Source organism: Rattus rattus, chromosome 15 (assembly GCF_011064425.1).
Source record: "Rattus rattus isolate New Zealand chromosome 15, Rrattus_CSIRO_v1, whole genome shotgun sequence".
NCBI lineage: Eukaryota > Metazoa > Chordata > Mammalia > Rodentia > Muridae > Rattus > Rattus rattus.
The window spans coordinates 40,717,608-40,727,335 of NC_046168.1; positions in this window are offsets into that span (position 1 = coordinate 40,717,608).

Here is a 9,728-nt window from a genome sequence, read left to right on the forward strand (position 1 = left end):
TGTGCCCCATGTTTCTTCTGCTAACACAATCCCATCCTATATGTCTCTCAGCAAATCCCCAGAAGCTCCACTCCACTGGTGCCAATTTCTCTTGTTCTCCAGCTTCACATTCACTTAGTTTAAAAATATGTTTTATGCTGGTGTCATGGCTTGGGAATTAGAGACAGGAGAATCAAGAGTTCAAGGCTAACCTGTGCTGTAGTTGAAGGGAAGCCTAGGCTACGTAAGACCCTATTTCAAATGAATGTACTTATGTGTGCATACGAGTGTGCATACGAGTGTGCATTCGTGTGTGTGTGTGTGTGTGTACTAGTTGAGCTCAGGAATTAGTGTGTAGCACGACTGGTCAAAAGAAAGGAAGGGAAAAAAGAAGGAAGGAAGATAGGAAGGAACAAGGAAGAACATAGAAAAAGAGAAAGAATGAAGAAAAGTAGGAAAAAATATCCAGATAGTTGGAAGGATTTGGAGAGAAAGGCATCTGTGTTCCGTCTATCATCTTGTTTGGATCTCTTTTAGCTCCATTATAAGGGAAGGTGGGTGACTCAGAGAGTCCATAAAAAGAAACCCAGTAAGAATCTTTATATAGAGACGCTTTAGGAAACCGTCCTCCTCAGGGATCTCTGACCCTCTTGTCTGCCATTGGACCCTGTGACACATCATCTGTGAGGCTGTTTCCTCTTGAATGCCTCCAGCTGTGGGGCCTGGGGCAGAGCACACAAGTATTTTTCATATCATTTTAATGGATTAGTGGCTCAAAATCAAATCCTGGCAGAATATCAGAGCCTCACATCAGAGGCTCGAGGTGAAAGTTCCCTTTTCTGAAGCGCAGAGCTTTGGGTTTTGGGTTTTTTTGTTTTTTGTTTTTTGGTTTTTTTTAATGTTGAATATATTCATCATACTCTTTTAACCTAAGAATTCAAACTAAAAGCCACATGATGCCAAAGAATGAAAGGCTCCAAAGAACAGAATAATTTTGGAAGCAATAAGATCTATTTTTTTAAAAGAAATTGCCTGTTTTAAGTGGTTGGTGTCCTTGCGTTCCATATCTGACTCTCAGAGCTGAACACACGCTTCCTGTTTTCTATGTAAGGCTCTGGGCTCCAGTTCACAAAAATGCTCTGCCCACTTGCTTTGTGCTTCTCCCCTGACTAAAATCTACCTGCTTTGGTCAGCAAACAAGGTCTTTGCCACAAACTCCCACCAGAAGCTGCATCTTGGCGACATTGTGATCCTGGAATGTTGTCTTTCATTTATTTATTTTGCCCCTTCCCTGCTGGGAAAATATTTGCTTCTTCTCCCATGATTCTTTCTTTCCCCTAGCTGTCCAAATCTTTTACATTCTTTATTTCAACTCGAGTGTGAATGATAACAACAACTTGAACTTTAAGCCTTTAAAACATATGAGCATTTTGACTGAGCGCATGGGTGCACCATTTTTTACTCCCTGAATTCAGGAAGCTGGGCCAAGAGGATTTTGAGTTTGAGGTCAAGTTGGGCTACAAGTGCAATCTTTTCTCAAAAAATACCCAAGGGCTGGGAGCTAAAAAGATGACTTAGTAATAGCACTTGCTGCTCTTGAGGACTGAGTTAGGTTTCCAGAACCCACATCGGCAGTTTACAATCACCTATAACTCTAGTTCCAGGGAATCCAACACCCTTTCTGACCTCCAAGGGCTTCTGCACATGTACAGTGCACATACATTTATATGCAGTTATGTGTATTTACAAGTAAAATTATATACATATGCATGCAACCACAAAGACTAAGAAGGAATTCCCCAGTAGAATACTTATATACCATGTACTAAACCCTAGGTTCAATTCATAGTGCTAGAAAAGAAAACTAAATTTTGACATTCCCCTCTCAGTATGGGATCCTTGGATTTCTAGGGCATCTAAGGACTATGCCCAAGTAGTTGCCATATAACTTCCTTCATCTTGACATCACTTGTCTTCCCAACAGGACTTTCATCCTTCTGCGGCCAGAGTAATGTGTACCTTTTGGGTCAAAGAAAAAGACTAGCTGCTGCAGGGCAATGCCGAGAAACATTTAAGTATGATCCCTTCAGGGGAGACAAGCAGAGAGAGTGGGATAAATTCTTCCCTACCCTGTTCAAAACATCTCCTTTTCTCCTCTTTTATTTTTTCCCTACTGTAAAATTTCTGAAAATTGGTTTCATGGTCAAATTATGAGTGTAAAACAACCGAAAGGGACACTTTCTGGTGTAGACAGATCTGGGTTCTAATTTCTACTTCCCAAGCCTCAGATCAATATGCAGTGGCTTCTGCAGTGGCACACCTAGCCAGAGCATACCAAATGCCCCATCTGTGTCCTGCCTTGAGCTGCACATTTGTGGAACAGAGACCTGCCCCTTTCATCCTCAGGGCTGGAAACATAGTGTAGATGGGATTGGTGTTTTCAGTGAACATGGAAAATTAGCTTGTGCCAAATGGTATGGTGTCTTTTAACTGATCCTCAATTTTTCATGTGTAAAGTAGAAATGCAGACAGCATCTCGCAGAGTTGTTGTGAGGATCCAGTGAGGAAAGGACTCCAACCTCCCTGACAATTATCAGTAAGAACTGCCATTCTGGGTCTCTCCAGCTTCATACACATAGGATGTGTAATTTTTTCTTTAATGATTTCACACATAGTCACAACGTATTTTGATCATATTAACCCTATCCTCTTCTTTTCCTTTTCCTCTTCATTCTTGTTCAATAATGCACTTCTAAGTCTAATTAATGGTGCTTTTATCTTTTATGATTGAGGAGTGGGGATATCCACCAAAGCATGGGCAACCTACCAATGGCCAACTTCCTTTGCCAGGAGTCATTGACTACCAATAATTCCTAAGCTAGTGGTAGAAACTTATGAGCATTAGTCATGCCATGCCTGAAAGATGGCTTTTCACAGCACTCCCTGGTCCCCTGCCCATCCACCTGCTCTAGGCCTTCCAATTTCCTTTTCTCACATTCCCTGGGTCTTTGGTGGGGATGCTTACACATGCCCCCTTTAAGGCTATAGTGTTCCATTTTCTTCATGCACAGTCCACTTGTCTTACAGCTATCCAGAAAACGTTGGAAAGGCATTCTATTTCTCATCTTAAATTGTCTAACTCCCACAGCACCCACTTCAGTGTCTAGCACACAATGAGTTCTCAAGTTATAAATATTGCCACTATGGATTCTTCCCTTCTGACACATTGAAAATGTGTCACCCTCTGTTCTCATTTCTATTTGCTTCTTATATAGAGAAACTTGCTGTAGTTCAAAGCACTTTAAGGGGGGATCGAGTTTTCTGTGATTTGGTCTTTTCATCTCTATATATACCTATGTAAAGAAAAATAGGGCATAGGAACTGAGCTTTTGTGTGCTTTTTCAGATATGTTCTTGATAATCTAGTAAGAGCTTGTATCCTTTGCTCTTAAGCTACAAAATGCTGGGAGAATCTGTTGGTTTCAAATGACATCTATTTACAAAAGGAAGAGAAACACAGTCTGGATACGCCTGGAGAGCAATGGAAACGATTCCATTCTCATGGAAATAGAAGGACAAACATGTAAAGGATGAACATCTGTAAAGATCAACCACATAGAGCATGTTCAGCAGAGGAAGAATGTGGAAAGGTTTATATGATCTTTAGCCATCCGATTGGCTCTAAGCTAACAGTTTTCCAGCATGGCTATTAAAATATTCATATTTTTGGAGAAAGAAAACAATGACACACATTTTTCACATTGCATACTCTGTCACAGAACTTCTGTTATCCCCTATATTTTCCATTATTCACACTTCTCTTTCCCTTCCATTCGGCCCTTGAAATAACTGCAGGGAAAAGCAGAGGGGAAACATAAACAAAAAGTTGTTAGGCTAATAATATCACTTCTATAATGGCTAAAGCCATCACAACCCAAGTCACAGGTGTCCCCAGTAGTCCTGAGACTCCGAGTGTGCAAAGGACTATGAAACATAGAGTGATCCACAGAAGAGTTACTGCTGGCTCATTTCTCAATAGCAATCGTGTACTAGGCGTTTTTATAGATAAAGAAACCAGATAAGTTGTAAAATTGTCATTGCAGTCTACAGAGCAACAAGCAAGTTCTGGCCCTGGCCCAGTTCCTGGAGCCTCTGTGTGGGTAGCCCCTCAGCTCTGCACTGTGTGTGGCCCACTATCTGAGGCCAGTTTCACTACTCTCTGCCTCAGGATCTTCACCTGTGAAATTAGGGTAGCGATAACCGGACCATCCAGCTGCCAAACAAGTTAACATTCTCCAGCTAGGCAGACCAGGAGTCTGTAGCCTATGGGGCCAAATCAACCCCGTCCCCTATGGGGTTCTGGAAAACAGGTCTTGTTGGAATAATGCCTGGCTTCTTTTCTATGTGTAGCAAAACTGAGTAGTTACGACAGAGACCGTATGGCTCCCGACATGAGTGCATTCACACTCTGGCTTACACAGAAAACATCTACCGAAATCTGATTTAGGTGAGTGCTTGGCTAGCCTAAGCGGACTGACTACAGTCAGTGTTGACTGTTGTCCTTGTTAAGTTTAGAGGTCACCTTGACATCTTGAAGAACAGACATTTCCATCTACTGATGCAACTCACATGTAATACTCTTTTCTTTGGCCATAGTTATGAAGCCTCTCACCTGTGTCATGAGGTCATCAGCCTGGTAGAAAAGAGTTTTCTACTTTGAAAGAAAACTGTAGAGTCACTGTGATGGATTGTGTAGAGTCGACTTACCAAAAACGTTTGGTATTTGACATGGTTGAAATGAGACTTTTCCAAGTCTAACAACAAACTTGTTTTCTAGGAAAGCAGGAGACAAAGGGCCCATTGTCCATCTAGGCCACTGTGGGTGTGTTCTCCAGGCATAGGGATTGCCTAAAAAGGCCTTGCTATTTCTAGAAGTCAAATCTGTAGATGAGGAAAAGTAACAAGAGATGTCATATGCTAATCTGAGTTTGCAAGGGAAAATGAAAATAACAACCATTTCACTGACCTAGGAAGATGAGTCAATGCTGCCCAATCATTGGCATAAAATTGATCTATTCTCCACACAGCATGAAGAGTGATCTTGAGAAAAATCACCTAATAGCTTCTCCTTTGTTGCATAGGTGCCAAGTTCCTTGGTTCTGCTCTGTCTACACTGCTGACTTCAAACCTTCCATTTCTCACCCTCCCTTAGTGGGTCACCACAGAAGGCGTCTTTTGTTCCCAGGGTGCCCTGAGTATGAATGTATCCCAGAGAATGTGTACCTGCTTCCTTCTCTTCCTGGCCCATTGTGACCCCACATCTTCACAGGGCTGCCTCCTGCTCTATGCTAGATCTCATATCACAAGGCTAGCCCTAGCCAGGCTTTCTCAAGGGCACACTTACTCCAGTCTCCATCATATCGCCTATCTTATTTTATTCACAGCCTCAAAACAAATGAAAAGTATCTTGTCTATTAATTTGCTTGCTTGGTAACTGTCTGCTTCTCCCATCACCAGTGCATAAGTTCTGTGCTGCCTGGACCTTCTACCCAGACATGATAGGCAGTTACTCAACAGTTGTTCAATACACGAATGAGCCAGCAAACTTTTTATCCTACAGCTAAAGGAAGCTGTCACTTGAAAGTCTGGGGTTTGGAAAGGTGACAGATGGCTCTGCTAGACAGACATGATTAATTAGCATATGCTTTCTAACGCCATTTGCATACATGGCTCTAATCCAGTGCCACTTAGATAGCCTGCTTGAGAAGCCTATAGGAGTTCATATTAATGGGAAATAATATTCTTCCTCATTAATTTTCACAAACCACGTAAGGGCAGCAGACTAGGGGAATTCCCCTGAGTGCTGAGGCCACCTCGTTACAGTTATCCTCCTCAGCATCTGAAAGATCAGAATCAAAAGAGAGCAGACGTGGTGGCACACAGCAGCAATTCCAACACTCGGGAGACTGATGGCTCAATTGATAGTTCAAGGCCAGCTGGGCTAGGTAGTGTGACTCTGTCTAAAAGCCCAAATGAACACACAAGTTAGGCAACATAGCCTTTCTGAAAACAACGGAAACCACTCTGAACTTTCAATTCATGTTTGAATCAAAATGTTTCATGTTTTGAACCATTCAAAAAGTTCTTAATATATAAAGCCGGATAAGGAAAGTAACCCTGTAACCAAGAGGAGCAATCCAATAGCTTCGTAAACATCAATCTATAATCACCAGTTGCCCTTGGGATAACCTGGACCAGAAGCTCTATGGGCTGGACATGCAGCCCGGTGGGAAAGTGCTTGCCTAGTTAGGGTGAGGTTGGGTGGGTGGGTTTAGTCTCCTGCCTTGCAAAACATAAGAAACAAGTTCAATTAAAATTTCCCTTCGCTGCAGAAGTGTAGATCGCTCCTGAGAGACACAGCCAGAATACAGCAAATACAGAGGCGAATGCCAGCAGCAAACCACTGAACTGAGAATAGGACCCCCGTTGAAGGAATCAGAGAAAGAACTGGAAGAGCTTGAAGGGGCTCGAGACCCCACATGTACAATAATGCCAAGCAACCAGAGCTTCCAGGGACTAAGCCACTACCTAAAGACTATACATGGACTGACCCTGGACTCTGACCTCATAGGTAGCAATGAATATCCTAGTAAGAGCACCAGTGGAAGGGGAAGCCCTGGGTCCTGCTAAGACTGAACCCCCAGTGAACCAGACTGTTGGAGGGAGGGCGGCAATGGGGGAGGGTGGGGAGGGGAACACCCATAAGGAAGGGAGGGGGAAGGGATGTTTGCCCGAAACAGGGGAAAGGGAATAACACTCGAAATGTATATAAGAAATACTCAAGTTAATAAAAAAAATTCCCTTAAGACTGGGAATAAAACAAATATCCCACAGCAGAATTACAAATCTAAACAATTCAGAGTCTTCCGGACTTTACCCACTTACTGGGTTACCACATAGATCTATTATACTAGAAACATGGTTATATTTAGACAAACCATGTGCACTTCATACACATGAAAGGTATTAGATTGACTTTACAAATGGGAGAGTTTATTGAGTTTTGAGAAAAATGGCATGTAATACACAATGTTCGTTCATGAGAGCATTGTTTGCTAGATGTTTGTTGGGCTCTGCAGTTTCGTCATTTAAATCTTACAAGTGACCTGTCCAGACAAGTGTGAAATTCAAGGGGGCATAGCAAGTTAAGAAGTTTACCCAAGGCTCTTCCAGTGAGCAGGCCTATTGGGAGATTTGGCTTGAGTGTTACCCGATCCTGCAGACCAGAAGCACCCACTCACTTCACCAGGGCCTCTTCCAGTTGAGAAATGTGAATCAGGTGGGTGCCAAGGTCCATTTGACTTTTTCCCAAGAGGAAAGTGGCTTGCTTTGGACGTACTCCAGGGCATTGAATGGGCTCCTTTTGACCCTTCTCAGCGAAGACACTCAGCACGAGTGCTGCTACTTCTGCAGTGAGTCTCTGTGGGAATGGAGCATTGCCACCGAAGAAAGCTTTTTTCACCATAGTGAAAAACATCTTCATGGAACCTTCATCAATGAATTAAAAATCAAGTGTGAACATGAATAAAAGTTATCGTTTGGTCTCAGAGCCCCTGGGACAAGGGACCGAGGTGCATATTTTATGCACCAAAGCAGGCCTGGCCTCCAGGTTCTGCCAGCCTCCCTCAGGCCCTACCTGGCATACCTTGCCTCCAACTCGGAACTTTCCAGTCTAGGGGCTAGGCCTTCCTCCAGAGGCTCTTCCCTATCTCTATATAATCCAGACATTTTTGTCTCCCCTCTACCCCCCCCTTTTCTGTCTCTGTCTCTCACCCCCACCCTCACCCTCTGTGAGCTCTTTCTCTCTTCCTCTTCCCACCTCTTGCTCTTTCCATGGTTACTTCCCTGGCCTCAGTCTTTGGGCCCAGTGAACTCCCTGGAAAGCAGCTTCCCAATAAGCCTACATTTAATATGATCTAATCTGGTTTGAATTGACTCATTTCTCCTGGTAGAGAAATAATTTCTCAGTTATTTTATAATTAAAGTTTCTACTAATCTCAGCCTCACATTATTTTGCTTTTCTCTTCTTCCTGGTGTTAAGCAGTGCTCATAGATATTTTTGGTAATCTTGCTATAATGGCTATATGTTCATACAAATGTTTTGTTGACAGTTTTTGAGTTTTTCAAATCCTCCGCTCATCCTCTATGACCCACCTGTTCTACTTTGTTCTGAGGGTATATCCACATTAATATATTGTTTCTAACTGTTGTGTAGTGTTTCGTTGTATGAGTAATCTATTCCATGTTTTCCCTTAGAATAAACAATGCTGTAACTGACTTCCTTTGGTATATTCCCCTACATTAGATTTTTCTGTGGTAGGTGTCTGCAAGTTAACAGATGCTAGTTGATAAAACAGCTATACCCGGAAACTTTAGTAGTTTAACGAGATCCATGACTTATTTATGTGAAGTTCATGTAGGTAAAGGGTAGGAAAGACACATCTGTCCTGTAGAGCCAATCAGAGACCTGGGCTGAAGGAGGACCTGCTTTTGGTAAAGATTAGCCTGTGTGTCAATACCCAGCCAAAAGACTAGCCTTTTAATCTCTCTGGGTCAGAGGTTATTCTCACTCATCTACTCTGATAAAATTATCCTTCTTAAATTACAGCCTACAAACGCCCAGGACACCTACATGCCTGGAAAGAACAGTGGCCCTCCCTGACCTCATCCACAAAGCTACTGGGCCTGGGAAAGGGGAACGTGTTATCTCATGGACAACTGACCATCCCTGCCACTGCTTGACATTGTCATTGCCAGTGCTTTCAAGGAAGAGCTACTGGATGTTGAGACTTTGGCTTTCAGGACCCTTCTCTGGTGATACAGGTGTGAGGGGCTTGGTAGCAGCAGAAGTGCTAGACTCACTCCTAGCTTCTGCTTGTCACCATATCTGCATTCATGAAAGAACCTTTGTGGGTCGTCCATTGTTGATGGATGGGACTGAGACAAGGGTAAGGCCGAGGCTTTCACTCACCCAGTTTCTGAGAGAGACCGCTGTGGCTGCAAGTAGGTACCAAGTAACCTTGCAAGTGCCAACTTCAAGAAATGGATTAGAAGAGCAGACTCATTCAGCCATATGTTAATGCCAAGGGTGGGCTTTCTTAGGCCAGCATCTTCAAGCTGTTAATGGCTTCTTTATCCCACCCTTCTGGAAACTAGACCTTCAGAATCTCAAATCATCTGCTCACCCAGCTCTGACTAAAAAAGAGAAAAGACACAAAACAAACCATGTAGAAAGATTTCAAATAAACATCAGTTATCAAGAGGAGGAAAAAGACTGGGGAAGAGTTTTAGATTTGTCTTTTAAAAACAGGCTTTAAAACAAGAAGGAACTGCCAACCAAACAAAATACTTCCCTTTCAGGAAAGTACCAATCAGTCACCTCAGCAGAACTTTCTATAGCAAGTTTGGATAATATGATGGATTACCATGATAATTTTATATCTATAATTACTCGTCAGTTGACAATTATGTGAGACCAATGAAAGGTGTAATAAGTGCAACTGAGAGGCTCTCAGCTTTCCTATTATGGCATATATTATACACCCACCAAGAAGAATATCTGTGTGTGTTATGCGGTATCTTTAAGCTATTTATTAAATATAAAATTGAATATGCACACGTAAAACAAATAGTTGTATAAAAGCACATTTACATAGTACATGTGGCACATATAAGAAAGAGTCTCTAGGA